At 39.1% G+C, this 14,062-nt stretch overlaps 1 protein-coding gene across 5 annotated transcripts in view; it reads right to left on the bottom strand.

The window, feature by feature from the left end:
- The window catches only part of PTPN4 (protein tyrosine phosphatase non-receptor type 4), a 112,049-nt gene extending 98,278 nt beyond the window's left edge, over positions 1–13,771 (bottom strand). For 2 of the 5 annotated variants that reach the window (XR_007204900.1, XM_048309986.1), the window contains exon 1: positions 13,658–13,771. The gene's annotated coding sequence lies outside the window, so the exon portion shown is untranslated. The remainder of the gene's footprint in view (positions 1–13,657) is intronic. The other 3 variants (XM_048309987.1, XM_048309989.1, XM_048309990.1) reach the window with 2 other exon arrangements.
- Positions 13,772–14,062: the final 291 nt, after the last annotated feature.

Here is a 14,062-nt window from a genome sequence, read left to right as displayed (position 1 = left end):
CACTGACACTAAAACTGTGAATGTGTCTTATTTATGCAATCCCTTTTTAAAATTAAGACCTTTCAAAGCTCTCATAGAATGCTTTTTCTTTCCAGGTGTATTCTCATACAAAAAGCAAAGTCTGGAAAGAACTGCACAAGAGAACCTGTCTTAGAAGACTGAAGTATTTCTTAGAAAATAGCTTTATAAATACGTTTTTTAAAATATAATCCATGTTCTATAGACACAAATGAATTTGACTCTTACCATGACAAGTTTACCGGACAAAAAATTTTAAAATTCTGCACTGAAGCTTTTTTCCCCAATAAATTCACAATCACCCCTAGTTTGTGCTGTGGGTGAGACTTCCAGAGCTGCTATCCTCAATTCTCTTCTGTTATCCAAGCCAGCAATAAAGATCATTAGCCAGTGCAAGAGTGGGTGCAGAAACTCTTCTAATACACTTTGCTCTAACGGTGACCCACAGATAAGTATTAGGTGGGTTATCCTTGCTTGTGCTTTGCATTGGGAGCTATTACTTACATCACTATCACCATTCCCAAATTCCTTTCCTACTCGCCAATTCATGATTCAAATTCAAGGAGAAGTTCTTACGCCTGAAATACTTGATTTTGTATTATTAAATAGTATTAATTTTTTGAGTACTCAAATCTTGAGTTTATCTTATTTGCCTTATGGGGTAATCCAGTTCTCTGATATACTAAAATTTTTTCTGAACTCTGTATTATCTACAGCTTTCAATAAGAAGAGACATAAATGAGATAGGATTAATTTCAAGACTCATTTTTGAAGAGCATGACTAATAATGCTTTTAGAATATAACAGTCTGCAGGGCTCTCTCTGGTCAGCTTCTGATCCAATTTATGCTTTCTCTGCTGATCCCAGTAGTTTTCACAACCCCTCATGGACACTGTATCCAGTCACTTATGGAAATGTACATTCGAGCTACTTCATTCCCAGTAACACATGCTTAAATCTAGCAAAAAGTGTCATCAGTGTGTTCAGAATATAAGAACAACACTTATTCTTAAAAATTAAGTTAGAAAACTGTTTTCTGAAAACATAAATTTCCTTTATAAGTTAGGACAATTTCTATATCTAACAAGCAGGCATAATTCACTGCAAAAATACAGAAATTGCATACAAGGTGGTTATACACCGATTCTGCTGAAAAGGATCTTAGAAGGTAAGTGGGAAGGAAAGAGAGTATTTTTAGTAGGTCATAAGATACAAACATAAACCAACTATGTCACGCTGTTGTAGAGAGGGAATTCCTCATATGAGGATACTGAGTCAGGCGCACAGCCCACGGGACAGATGAAGGTCCTCTCTCATGATTCTCAGTATTGCAAAACCTCAAACAGATTCAGTTTTAAGCTTCCTAAACCAGATGCAGGTTAAATAAGAACAGTCAAGAGCCTGTTCCAATACCAAGCAGTACCAATATGAAACACGTGAAAAAACAGAATAATAAACGAGAAAGAATTCAGATTACTTCATCCAATACTGCAGAAATCGAATGTATTACAGCTTTTTTCAAGCACTTGGAAACACAATTTTTATCCATATATAGCTGATGGAATGTTTATTAAGACACTCAATGTTACACCTATTAGATAGCAGCTTTAGTTTTTTTATCATGGTATGGAGGAGTCCAACACACTCACAGACCCTGCCCTGGCAGAACAAAGCACTTCTGGAAAAGGAATGACAAGTACAAAACACAGTAAAGTCGTCAGGGAAGGATTTGGTTCAAACTTAGGACTATATTTTTTGGTCCCTGAGATAAATTTTTAACAACCTGTTCTACAAGCAGGGTATATACTTGTATATACTTTGAAACCATGGTCAATAAAAGGGATTACCTGACAATATGGAGCTATGAAACACAGTGTGCTGTACCAAGCAATAACTTATTTCTTGCTTATTTCTATAATTATATTTAATTTTATCCACGTTTCAGGTTTTCTGGCACCTACTTGCATGAGCTGGATAGATTGCTTCTTGCCCAGTCTTCCCCATCTCCTACCCCTTCTGGTATTTTCTGGGGGGCTCTTCCTGTTCTATTTCCCCCTCTTGCATTCAAAACAAATTACAAACATTTGATGCAAAATGTATCAAAATGTTTCTGACATATTTGAGGTTGCCTGTGTAAGAGCAGCAGCGCAAAAGAGGATTAGTAATATCCACAATGGTTTCAAATAAAACATGAAGTATTGGGTTTGTCTTGCTTACTGTCATAAACTGTATTTCATAAAGAAGCAGAAAACAGATAAACCTAAAACCACAGAAGGATGCTTGCTTTTAGACAAATCTAAAATGATTTTTTGTCCTTTAGCATAACCAAGTTTCCCTAACTAAACCATTTTTAGATGCCCATTATAATTTCTTCCATCTTATAAATTTGTTACATTCAAAGCACCTACAAGAACAGAGGAAGGGCAAGAATGCGTTTTAGGGAAAAAAAAGCCATGTTTAATAAACTTCAAACATTAGGCTTACAAATTGTGCCAGCAACGTTCCATTATCTTGTTTCGATAAATGCTGAACAATCTGGGAAATTAAAAGAAGCTTCACATTGCAGTGACAAAATTAAGATAGGTTTCGGTGCACCTATCAGTCAGTTGAAATGCAGAACATTAACATACTAACTTTGTGGATCCTTGAATGACATAAGTGTCAAGATGAAAGCAGCTGACTCAAATGCAATCTGAATTAGACAGAAGTGGAAAAGGAAATGGAGAAGAACTTTGAGGAACCAACAGAAGATCCAACTTCACTTTCTATACTATTTTTTTTAAGATAACACCGTAACAGCACTCAAATCCTAAACGCATGTAATTCCAAATGACAACACTGAACACTAATGGCCTTGCAGTTATGACATTGTCTGTGTTACCAATCTTGCTGCTCACCATACTCTACCTTGCCTCTCTTTCCCCTCATCACCACCAAAACACTTCTCAAGGTACAGGGTAAATTTCATCTGAGTCTTTCCACTCCAAGTGTTAGGACAGGGAAGGACTAGAGACAGGCCATACTTCCTATGTCTCCACCGAGCTGAAATGTTTCTCAAGTGCCAAAACATGCACCTACTCATGCATCAAGGTCAGTGAGGAGGGGACTGTGGGTCTGCATCTCAAGGTGACTGGACTGGTGGCAGCAAGTCTCAGCATCAGTTGGTTCTCAAGATGAAATTCCACAAAGAAGCTCTTAACACCTCCTTCTCCTCACACAGAACCAGACTGTCTGGTGAGCATGAATTAGGAGATTGGGAGGGTGGGGAAAGGCTACTGTCATCTAAAAGGCTCTGCTGGTAGCTTAACTTGGTTTCCTGAATTATCAGCAACAGAGAAAAATAAAACTAGAATACAGAAAAATCTATTAATCTGAGTACCCTGCTGACAACCAGAACAAAACTCTTCCCTTCCAGATGTGCTGCCACCCCAGGTGGTAACACTGTACCCTTACCTGACGGAAACTGCATGCATGAGTTGCCCAAAAGCAACAACACTCAAAGCGTTCATTTATAAGGCAGTAAAGCACTACTGAACACAGAGTGCTGTATTTCACATCACATCATCTTTGAGCTACTTCAAAAGAAAAACACCATCAATTTTCTAATGCTTCTGGTGTGCCCAAACCACCTCCTTGGAGATAATCTCACTTTCTAGAACCCACCTAAGAACTTCAGGATCAAAAGGACTGTTCCAGACAACATGGCCTGAGGTGTAATGTGAACATAAAAGCCTGGAAGTACTTCCAGTGTAAGCCTGCACTACCACAGGTTGGTCACTTCTGTGGTTGTTAGCATCAGAAAATTGAGCATTTTGGAAGGGAGGATATGCTTTACACTGTATCAGTTGAACAGATAAAAAATTAACCAAACAACTCCATTCTTTGAAGACTTTTTTTTATATTTTCACCACAATATAAGAAGAGGAAACTATGCTTAACATTTGGTTGACCTCTAAGGAAAAATCCACTAGTGAATATTTCACTGACAACCTTTGCACAGAGCTCAACATGCAAATTAACATGAATAGAGCTTGAGAGAAAAGATTAAAATTACACTGTTTTGGAATGGTGAATGTAAATACATCATTTTCAAATGAAACTGTCAAACATCTTGTTGTGGTGGTAAAAACCAAATCACTATGCAAAATGATAATACAAGAAAAGTCAATTGTATGTTTCTAATAATAAATGCTCTTATGGCTTTTGAAGTCACAAAAAAACTCTTGGCTGAATTGAAGCATTGATTTCTGTAGTTATTTATGTGCAGTTCCTATTAGAATTCTATTGAATTCCTTGAATGGTGAATGGAAGTGCTTTTGAAAACACACACAAAAACTGTTAAACAAGGGACAAAATAAATGGAGAGTGTCGCATTGCCAAAAAAAGTTTCAAAAAGTCAACAGAACATTTCAACATTTTTTGAAGTGCAAGCATGTATGACATGGTTTGACAGAAAATAAGTCTAACACAAAAACAATACACAAAATATATTTCCCCATCACTCTTGAAGAGGAGCACTTTGCTTCTCAAACATTATTTCTAAATAACTTGCAATACTCTTAAAATACAATCTATAGTAAAACATAGTTCAATTGTTAGAGAATTTTAAAATGCTATCACTCCATCTTTTTGTCCACTATACACCCAATATGATGATATTTTATTTACTATGTATACAGATATATCTGAAGTGTACAATATATGTTAATTATGCTAAGAAAATAAGGATATTTATACATTGCCAAAAGAAAAGGTTTCACTGTGGGTTTTTCTGAGTACTAACAAGAGACATTTAAGTCTGGAAAGCAGATTTTTAGAATGTAGATTTCTGTTTACAGCAGAAAAATAGTAACATTAATAAGTTTATCTTCAGAACTTCTGTATCAGCCTATTTTTAAGTGAAACCACGTTTGTTTTCTCATGGGAAGTAATGAACACTTCCGAAGAAATCTTACCATAGAGTGCTCTTCAGCAACTTAAGTAGTATCTTATTTTGAAACAATTTAAAATTATTATTATAGCACTACTCAATACATCTAAAGATTCTTTTTTTTTTCTATTTTTCCTAATTACTCATCGCAACTCATTCTGCTGAACGATGGCAACTCCTTTGAATCTGCAGTTACACATCTTTGTCCCTAACACAATGACATGATTGCTATCATGTGCTGCTCTCTGATGAGGAGATCTCTGGTCATATAACACATCCCAGTGTAGTACACAACTGCTGCAGCACACACAGTTATCATGGCACACCACAACACAAAATATATTCAAATTAATATGAAAGACTTCAGTGGGAAATGCCTTTTGCAGATACCACAGTAGCTACAATCATTTCCCACAACAGTTGGAATGAACCTGTCTGGCAGACATACGAAAAAAAATACTGTAAAGAGGTGGATTGGAAAATGCTTACATCAATGTAACTTAGAAATAGAAAACAGGGATTTGACAAAGTAGCTTTACTGGCAACATAAGTTCTATTCAAAGGTGGCTGAACATGAGCTGAAGTTTCAGATGTTAATCAGGTTTCTCTTTCAAGCTACTCTCTCACATACATTTCATTAGTATAATTTCTACAAAGCACTTTTATTTGTTTTCTCAGGACGGTGTATGTGCTTCCAATGCCAAAGAAGTTATTATCTGTATCACCCTTATGCAGAGAAGAATGCTTTTTATGAAAATCCTGCAGAAAGCATCTAGCATTAATGAGCTCACATATAGCTTTCCTGTAAAAGGAGGGAGAACATATGTAACTGGGGAGGGGACAGCACCAGGATCATTAAAAGGAGGCAATGCTTCTGCTAGTAACTACAAAAGAGTCTTTTAATTGCTTACTTCAGTTTTATTAAATAGCTTACAGCTATCTAGAGAATTTCCAATCTTTCATTTAATTAATCTCACGAATGAAGGTCTCCTGCAGGAATTTCCTCTTGGAGGACTTTTTGTCAGACGTTCATTTTCAATCTATTTTCTAGTCCTCTACTGAGGAATTCTAAGTGTAACTGTATATATACATCCTTAGTGGTTACTCACACCTCATTTTCTTACTGTATGTCTCTCCATCTTTCAAGTGGCATGTTTTTGAAAGTAGCGATATTTTAATTAATATCTTTATTATGTCTGTTATTCAATTCCATAAAATTTACTTAACTATTGCAAAGCTTGAAAATAATCCAGAGTTTCTGCAAGCACGGGGATTGGGGAAAGTCAAAACCAGCTTTACCAAAAGAACCCAGGCAGCATCCACCATACTGCATCCCTCCCCAGGGGGGCACACAGGCACTTTCCCAAGCAGATCTAGGAACTGTAGAACAAAATAGTCAAATCTATACTGTGAGATAAGGGGAGAGACAGTATCATCAATACCTTAAGTCTCTTAAGTAATAGCAAACCTATTAAGTGAAGATGCCCAAAAATTGTAACCACATCACACCACCCAGAACAGCAAAGCAAAGTCAGGTTTTCCCAACAACAAATTCCAAAATTATTTCTGTAGCCTAAATTTGAATATCTGAAGTTTTAAAAATTCAAGCCACTTCCAGCCTGAGTAGTTTACAAATTTAACTTACATGATACATGTTAATATATCATACAATGAAAGGAGAAGCAAAATATTAATCAGTGAAGGGTTAAGAAAGGTAAGAAACTTTTGTCACCATTAGTGGTCGATCCCTCCTCCCCTAGTTGCATGTACAGCTTGAGAAGAGATGACAGAACCACAACTGTAACAGACCTTAGTACTGAAGGATCTACATCAGCAGTCTAATTTAAGCTCACAGGAAACAAGTAAGCCAAAAAAATATTCAAATCATTTTGAGGTAAGACCCCATAATACAACCATCTGTTCTGCTTGTTCCATTGTAATACCTCTTCTGCATTGCAGTTTCTCCCTCCTGTGGTTGTGTGTACCACAGTAATTTCAGCACAGTAACTTCCCAACAGATCATGAGATTTGCTGACATAAAAAAAAAAAATTACCTTTCCCTTTTCACTATGTTTACCAAAACCCTACATATTTTAAAACTATTGCAAGGCAGCTTTCTTTTTCCTCTTTCCCCTCTTCTCTACCCCGATTTAGACAAAAATTATACACCCCTTCAGTTTTAGAGGCAGACACATTCCAGTCTTTCAAAACCTTTTTTTCCACATTACATCCTTCCAAATATTAAAGAGATCTGCTCCACAGAAAGCAGGCGCACTTGGATGAGCTAACAGGACGCCCTATCTTCTTACAGAGTCAACACACAAGCCTAAAACATAGTAAATGCGGAATTACTTGTACATTAGGATTCCCAAGACTCATCCACAGCCTCATTTGCACTCAAGTACTAAAAACAGACTGTGGCATCAATCCTAACCAAATCCTACCTCCCAAAAAAAAAGGCAAGAGCCTCTTCCAAGGGAAGTCTTAATAGCAGCTCACAGTTTGGAGGTTACAGGCCACAGATTTAAAACTCAAATGCCAAGTTCCATAAAATTTTATTTTTAAGTCAAACTCATTGATACACATCCCTTCTCCAAAAGTAGAGCTCTTCTAAATAAGGGCACTCTATAAACTCAGGAAAACATTTTAAGAGCAGTACTGAGGCTATATGCAGTTTAGAGACAATACAAAACTGGCATATGCAGCGCACATACACAATTCGTATGGGAAAAAACAACTTACAATGCAACACATCACTGGACATCAGCATCGGTCATCTTTAACCCTATTTACACATCAAAAGATAAAAATATGTCTCACTTTTTCAGATGACATTAAAGGCTTGTTGCATGTATCAAGACAGACAAATGCAAAGTGACACATGCTAATTTTAACTCTCTCCAAAGCCAATTTTTCATGGGAAGACTGCAGGTTTTTTCCCCAAAAACATCTCTGAATTCACTGACAAGGTTAATGGAAACAAAACAAACCCAGTTTTATTATGGGATCTTCCTCCTAAATTATTTGTCATTTTTTTAAGCAAAAGCATTGAATCATTGCTGTAAAATCTGAGAAGCATTATTTTTTTTCTGTACCAAGAGAAATACATCACATTTTGGATTATCTTTTTGTTCAAATCAGTTATAAGAGCTTTAATTACAATTACAATTAACATGTTTTGCAACTTATAACTATTTGACATGGCTTAGGAAAATATAAGGGAAATACGGGAAGAAAATATTATAAATAAAGAAAATGTATGGGAAAGCACCATCATGAAATTATCTCTTGGTCCAGATAAAAAAACCATTCTAACATGGAAGTTCAGAGAGCATTAATAGCAATAATTGTTCTTCCACTGACTGGTATATTTTCCATGTGCTCTTATTGACCATGTGGTAATTTCTCTACCTGAAGGACAGGAATTAACATTTCTAGGTCTATTCAAGTCTGAACTAAGTGTGAAGTTACTTCAGCACTGCATCTCTGTCGGCACATACGAGAGAGCACAAGTTCTGCTATGTCACACCTGAATCCCTCCTTTTAAAAACACAGCTTTGCAGTGTTACCAAATCCACTTGCTTGACTCTTTTGCAAATACCACCTTCCACTGTGACCAGAAAACACAGGAATCTTGCTTGTTAACCTCCTCCAAGACAAAGTATGCCAGCCTATCTCTGAGACAAAGGAGCCACAGCAGGCTCTTTTACCAGCTGCTGCTCTGGTTAACATGGACACCGATCTGCTGCAGATGGAGTTTCAATTTTTGGTTTTAAAACTGACCGATGCCATAAAAAAAAAAAAAAAAATAGCAGACAACTTGACTAAGAATCGTTTTCTCATCTAAGAAAACACCACTTATGTAACTTTCATTGCACTCGATTAACACTTAAGTTTCAGAGCAGTACTGATATAACTCATTTCTGTCTTTTGCAGCAGACACAAAACATTGTTTGAAGGGTTGGTTGATTGGGTTTTTGGGGGTGGTGGTTTGTAGGTCAGAGAGATGTTGGTACACAAATGCAAAAAACTGGCCAAAGGACTCAGGAAAAGCTAAAGTACACTCAACTGTCTTAAAGGTTAATATCCTTTTGGAGACAAAATGAGGGTCACTTGCTTAACCCAAGCACATTTAACAGCACAAAACCAAATCAATTAAAATTGTTACTCCTAGCAAACACCAAAAAAGAGCTTACATTTAATTTTTTTACAATTAGCTTATTAAAACTATCAAACAAAACAGCAAAATCACACAGAACTTAATACCTTCTGACTAGAACATCATTCCAAGAAAAAGCACCAGTTAGAACGTTTTGAGTAGCAGATATTTAGTGATTTTTAAAGTCTAAAACCCAGGTTAATAAGAGAACTTACTACATCCTCCTTAAATCTAATCTACAGAATTCTAATTAAAAAAAAAATCCAAGTATGAAAATGTTTATCTGTAGCAGCACTACGTTTGATTGTCATTTGAAGATCTGGGCTCTTGGTCATGCAGAATAATTCAGTTATTATTCTCTAATCTGGTTACCCTGAAAAAGATAAGAAATACCCAGAAAGGCAATGTAAGAATGCACATGCCATAGGAAGTGGATTGTCTATTTCTTCCTCTTTAATCTTAGGGTCAGAAGGAAAACTGAGAAGTGGCAATGAAGAGCTCACTTCACACCCCAATCAGTGAAAATATTTCCCAAAGCATTCTTCATTACAGATCATAAGTACTCATAATTAAAAGACTGTTTATTTTAAAATGGATATTAGCCATTTCCCCCTTCCTCATGTAACTGTAGAGATGGCAGTGTCTCATAAACCACACAAATGGAACTGCATTTATCATCCAACAGTCACTGTGAACTTGTCCAAGTAATTACAGTGTGAGACAAAGTAGTGTGCCAAGAGAGGTCCAGTTGCATCACCCTACCAAGCCTTTTTTTGAAGATGCATAAACTGAGAAAGGAGGAGCCGGTTCAATTCTCACATTTCACAGAGAAATTCATTGAGTTGTGTTTGTCTGATCTACCTGAGAACCTCTGTGACCATAAACTGCAATATTGTCTGGCATGTACTGGGACACTGTGCATACAACCAGCACAGACTTTAGTGTGCTGTTAACCACATTCTTTTAACTTACACATCTGGACATTGAATTCTGGTAAGACAGTACATCAATAAAACTTCTGGGAACCCTTTAACTGCTATAAACTTGAAGTAATTTATTTTGTAAGTGACAAACTAGTTTTCTAATAATTCTGAAATTCTCCAAAATAAGGATGGAGATTTTGAATATATACCTGCATATATAATACTATAATAATTACATATATTAAAAAAAACTCATAAGAAACTCCAAAATTTTAGAAACTAAAGGTTTTCAAAAGCCTACAGAAAATTGTTTTTGTGCTACTTCAGTGGATTATAAGTCCTGAAGGAAAAACAGCCTCTGTTCCCAAACAAGCATATATCAACAGCTGGTCCAGACAGCAAAGATCTGCTGCTGATTACCAGCCCACTGCTGAGCTCCTTGGATTTTTTTCTCCTGCTCAGGCCATTCTCTCTCCTCTTTTCTCTTCCACCTTCACAGTTCCTTCATTCCCCCATGAACAATTCCACATTATATACATACACAAACCATTTTTACAGTTATTTAGGTTGGAGCACATTAAAACCCATGAGAATTTTGTCTGGCCATTTTATGAAAAGTGACAACACCAGAGTGAAAGTGTGGTATTAAAAAAAAAAAAAGCACAGTCAACCATCTGCTGAAAGATTCTCTTATTTGATCACTTTATAATTGGTGAGAATGGAAGTGAGGTGACACAGCAACAGGATGTGAAGGCATGGGATTCACATGATCTTGCACCAAATTTAAACCCAAACTGGGGGAGGGAGGGAGCAACGCACATTCATGACGAATCAGAGGATCAAACTATTGGTAGTACGAAGACCCAAGAAGACAAACCATAGAAATGTACTATTTATCAGTTTAAGGAAAATAGTCTTAACATTGACTCCAACAACAAAAAAAAACATGCACATGACTACCGTTTGTTTTGATTAAAGTTTTGACCAGTTGAAAAGTTAAAACAGAATATCCAATCCACTGTAATTTTCAGAAGACATTTACCCAACCCACTGACTACATCCAAAGTCTAAACTGCCTGGAGCAAGCTATTCTGTTTCCCACATGCAGGTGAGCTTATGGCTGACCCATCCTGCTTATCTTCCCCTCCAGTTTAACTTCCACTCAATTCTCCAGAACATGCCTGCAGAGCGTGCATATGCGCACATAAACCAATGCACAAAACTCCCGTACACTCAACAAACTCCTCATAAAGTAACAACCATGAATAATGACCCAGTGAAATGGAACCCCCAGATGCTGCTCAGGACCTTTCAGCAGTGCTGTTACAATATGAAAGAAATCTTTTACAAGTCCCTTTATCCCCGAGTAATCAAGTCACACACCATTGTATTAGGCTGCCAGCCCTGGAGCCCTGCATGCCCAGAAGCCCCTATGACATCACACAAACACAACCAGTCACACACAGCAAAGGAGCCCTGTGTTTGTCCTGACGTCCACTGAGTCACAGCCAATGTTTGAGCTCAAGTTCCTGCAGCAACTTTTGTGTAGGGATCCCTCTGCCCAAACAGGGGTCACTGCAGGATCTGAGCCAAAATTATGCACCCTGAGTATTAACTTACCATATATTTCAAATATGCTAATGGCAGTGACATGTAAATAGTACTATATGAACTCTGCTCATTAACAGAGAGCTCATCCTCTCCACAGAGTCATTAGCATTACTTCTAAGATTACAGGATTTTGGTTTTTATTCATGCCTTACAAATATAGCTGCTAATAACAAATTAATTCTAGTCACAGAAAAACAGTATTGGCTGAACTTTCCTGCTGCTATAGTGAAAGTGTACCCAACCCTGACATTATTTTTAGCAAGGGTGTTCCATCAATACTGCTATGTACAACCCAAATTAGACACTAACAGGACATGAGAATTGTAAAGCATGGCAACAAACAATACATGGACAATTTTGCTGAACAAGAAGTAACCATCAAGTACACTCTAAATAGGTAAATCTGATTCCAAACAAATTTAACTGCAAACATAAGGAAAACATACTGAAAGGTGAAATTATTTAATACATTTCTGCTAGTAAGGAAAATGCATCTGTATTTCAATGTTTAATCTGACTTTAAAAAAACTACAATTAAAAACACACATCATCTAAAAATACAAAGAAACTGTAATGACAACAAAATTATAGCAAAAAATCAGACTAATAGTACATTTCTGAGTTTATAAAGCATAAACTTGCCCGGGAAACATATTGACACACATGTACATATTTGTAAGCTTATCACCCAGAATCCTATTTTATCAACATGGTGCAAGCCAGAGTCATGCCAATATGTAAAAACAACTTTTTAGGTCAGTGAAGCAAGAAATCCATTGTCAAGAAAATGGCATCCATAAGATTACAATACTGAATATATTATGTTCAGGCAATGAACTGGAAAACTTTCCTACAATATACGTATCTAATAAAAAATGGGTTTACCAATTCTAATGTAACTCATTCCTGTACGCCTGCAACGCACATTTACAATGTGACGAGCACACAATGTCTGCATGCGTGTGAACACGTCGGTGGCTCCCAACATTACAGAGCACTTATTTGCCAAAACAAGCAGGCAAACGTGCACTCACAAAACCCCCTTACCACAGAACTCTGAGTTTAGCTCAGGGCAAGAGAAATAGCCCGTGGGTGAGCAAATGTATGTGCACACTGCAGTCTAACAATTACTCTTGAGCTGAGATCCATTAGCACTTCTATAATACACAAATATTTTCTGTCTCACAGTTCAAAAAAATTTTAACAGCTTGGCCACACTGAAGTCCTGGATGGGTGTAAATAGCACCATAAAGTTCATTCACGTGTATTTTGCATCTGAACGATGTGTAACAGACCAGAGGTAGGAACATTTCACGTACACTGGCAGCTATCTAGTTAGCTACTAGGTCTTCGAGATTTTTGAAAGGAAAAGGACGTTATTCCTCTTCCAGCCGGTGCTGCACCAGCATGCACGAGTTAACCCATCACCAGGTACACGGAAAGCCTCTGTCGCATATAGACACAGCGATTATACAAGCCTTCTGCTCGAGGGAGACACTAAAAATGTACCAGAGGAATGCAACGACAGCACTCAAACCTATTTTCCCTGCCCATAACCAGGGCAACGCGCACATGTGCCTAGAAAGCACAGGATCGCAAAGTTTTATATTAAACACGCTAAAATAAAAATGCGTTTCAGGCGTTCGGCAGAGTTCACCGCATTTCAGAGACCCCGACCTGCCCCCGCAGCTCGTTCCCCTCGAGGCTCTTTACGCGCCTTCCCCCCCCCCCCCCCCCCCCCCCCCCCAGCTCTACACAACCCCCACACCCCCTTCGTCAGTGGGGAGCCGGCTCTCCTGCTTTATTCGGAGGGGGGAACCGGAGGGAGAGCGCACACACGCGCTTCCCCCCCTCCCCAAAAGGGCTCAGGGCAGAGCCGCTCTCCGCCCGCGGCGACCTGAGCGCAAAGTTGCGGGAGGGGGGGCGGCGCGGGGGGGTCACAGCACAGAGACGCGGCTCGCAGGACCCCTCGTCCCCCCAGCCCGGAGCCCCGAGCGCGCCGGCGGCCGCCTTTACCTTCATGTAACATCCACGTCCTGGTTCCAGATGGAGCGGGGAGCGCGGAGGGAAGAGGCGCGGGGGCTGCGCGCTCGCGCCGCTGCCGCCCCGCGCGACCCCCAACCCGCCTCCGCGGGCGCGCGCACGGGCACGCGCGCCGCAGACGCTCGGGCACGCGCAGCGCCCGCACCCCCCCGCGGGAGCGGGATCGAGACCGGGAGCGGAGACGCCGCTCGCTGCCCCCCCCTCAGTCTTCCTGCAGCGCCCGCCCGAGCCGCAGCCTCGGGAGCAGCAACAGCAGCCGCCCCGCGCCCCGCCGCAGCGGCGAGCGCCGCATCGTACTGCGGTGGCTGGGCGAGGGAGCGGGGGGAGGAGGGGGGGAAAGAGCTGGGGAAGAAGGGGACGGAGGAGCCCCGGGGGGAA

The sequence above is a fragment of the Corvus hawaiiensis genome, chromosome 7 (genome assembly GCF_020740725.1).
Source record: "Corvus hawaiiensis isolate bCorHaw1 chromosome 7, bCorHaw1.pri.cur, whole genome shotgun sequence".
In the NCBI taxonomy this organism is placed as follows: Eukaryota; Metazoa; Chordata; class Aves; order Passeriformes; family Corvidae; genus Corvus; species Corvus hawaiiensis.
This window is presented reverse-complemented; position numbering and strand designations above follow the sequence as displayed.